The 2,584-nt window shown below is 40.7% G+C and overlaps 1 protein-coding gene across 1 annotated transcript in view; it reads right to left on the bottom strand.

Annotated features, from left to right (window-relative positions):
* The window catches only part of LARS2 (leucyl-tRNA synthetase 2, mitochondrial), a 109,686-nt gene that overhangs the window by 63,065 nt on the left and 44,037 nt on the right, over positions 1 to 2,584 (bottom strand). The gene's annotated exons all lie outside the window — the stretch shown is intronic.

Consider the following 2,584-nt stretch of genomic DNA (forward strand, 5'->3'; position numbering starts at 1 on the left):
CCGGTCTTAAGTAAAATGAGGCACAGATCAACATACACTGATGCCAGACATATATCCCGACTTCCTGTGATTGTGAGAAGGCTTTCCGCAGGAAATATAAAACACCTTATGGCTACGAATTAAAGTTGTCCAGATGGACCACATGTTTCTGTGTTTGTCTGAGTGAAAAATGACTTCTGAGAAGGTGGTAAAAGATATGCTTCAGGCTCCCGATGGTTCACGAGGCATCGACTAAGGTGACTTGCTTTCTGTCTCCCGAAAAAACACCGAGCTGCCTCGTGGCCTTGGCAGTGGCTAAGTTCTTGCCTTGGAACACCATTTCCTCACCCTCGGTGGTGGCCGCTGAGTCTCAGTGTAAACATCACTGCCCGAGAGAGGCAGATGCCCCCCAGGCTCCTCTCCACGTCTATGTGCTCATCTCCTCCTTGGCCGGCATGCCTGCTTGTTTACAGCTGGTTCCTCCCGTGAGTGTAAGGTCCCTGAGAGCAAAGGGCATGCTCAGTGCTGCCCCCCACTGTATATGCAGCACCTCTGGTTCCTAGTACACAGCAGGCACTTTGCATATGTGAAAAAAATGAATAAGTGAGAAACGGGGCTCCTGCTAAGGTAATGTGGCGACCAACCCCTTTCTCATCGCTTCTCTCCTGCCGAAAATGAAGAGGAAGCCTGCCTCTAACGACCCGGAGTGGCCAAGCCTCTGGTTTCAACGAGTCTGTCCCAGTGGTCACACTGCTGACTGCTGGCAGGTGGCCTCGTCCTCCCAGGGCACAGGCGCAGGAGCCTGGCTCTTCGGTGGGCCCCTTGGTGGCCCTCCCGTCTCCCTGGTCTCCCTTCCTTTCAATCTCAGGGATCTCAAGAGGCCTCATAAGAGAAAGTTAAGAAAGCCGCCCCCCTCGCCCCCCAAAAAAGTTGATACCTGATTTATTTTTAAATGTGGTATTTGGGGTGTTTAAAAATTACTCATAGTGGTGGCTTTAAGGCAGTAAAAGATCTCGATTTATCAAAGAAAAGTTAAGTTATATTCCGTGTACTTTACATATTTAGTTAGATATGAATTCTTTGGAAAACAACTAACCACATATATAACAGGTACATGTGAATATTCAACTAACCAGAATATTTACTTGACTGAAAAGCTTGTTCTCTCCCAGACAAGAAAAAGCTGAAGGAGTTCATCACCACCATACCAGTTTTACAGAAAAAATGTTAAAGGAACATCTTTAAGAAGAAGGGGAAAAAATAAAAAATATGAATAAGAAAACATCACAAAGGAAAAAAATTCTCACTGACAAAAGGCAAACACATAAAAGCAGTGGATCAACCAACACCAGAGCTAGAACGAAGGTTAACAGGCAAAAGTAGGAAGATCATCCGTAACTTTAACAGTAAACTAAGGGATACACACAAACACACAAAAGAAGTAAAAAAAAAAAAAAAATGAGAAATCTGATATCCAGAGATGTTAAATGACTTAAAAAAAAAAAAAAAAAAAAAAAAAAAAGTGACAAAAAACATGGAGGGTGTATGTAAAAATGGTAGTGATTTCAGAATGCGTTTGAGCCTCAGCAACCATCAACTTAAAACGGACTGCTATAAACATAGCTTGGTACATATGAACCACATGGTAACTGTAAACTAAAAATCTACAAGCGATATACAAGAAATGAAAAGAATCCAAATACAACACTACAGAAAGCCATCAACATACAAGAGAATAAGGAATAGAGGGGCACAAAAACAATGAGAAACGATGAATAAAATGGTGATAACTACATATCTATCAATAATTACTTTAAATGTAAATGGATTAAATGACCCAATGGAAAGACAAATGGATAAAGAAGATGTGGTGTATATATAGACAACAGAATATTACTTGGCCATAAAAAAAGAATGAAATCTTACCATTTGCAACGACATGGATGGACCTAGAGGGTATCATGCTAGTGAAAGTCAGACAGAGAAAGACAAATACCATAGGAATTCAATTATGTGTGAAATCTAAACAACAAAATAAATGAACAAACAAAACAGAAACGGACTCATAGATACAGAGAACAAACTGGTTGTTGCCAGGTGTGTTGCCAGGACGTTGGAGGACTGTGTGAACAGGTGAAGGGATTAAGAAATATAAATTGGCAGTCACAAAACAATCATAGAGATGTGAATGTAGTCAATAACATTGGGGAATGTAGTCAATAACATTGTAGTAACTATGTACGGTGTCAGGTGGGTGCAAGACTTATTAGGGGGATCACTTTGCAAGTTATACAAATGTCTAACCACTATACTGTATACCGGAAACTGATATAATATCGAACGTCAACTGTAATTGAAAAATAAAATTTGAAAAAAGAAATAACTCATCCATTCCGCACACATAGGCACGCACACGCACACACACGCACACACACACACACACACACACACGCCCGTTCTCTAACTCTTTCGGTTAAACAACATTTTCTCCACATTCTTCCTTCCTGGCTGACATACATGGAACATGAATTCACAGAGCCATATATGCATGTGACAGTTTAAGAACATTCAAAAAAATATAAGAAACATAAAGGGGTTTCTGTTA

The sequence above is a fragment of the Pteropus vampyrus genome, unplaced genomic scaffold (assembly GCF_000151845.1).
Source record: "Pteropus vampyrus isolate Shadow unplaced genomic scaffold, Pvam_2.0 Scaffold35, whole genome shotgun sequence".
NCBI classification, from domain to species: Eukaryota; Metazoa; Chordata; class Mammalia; order Chiroptera; family Pteropodidae; genus Pteropus; species Pteropus vampyrus.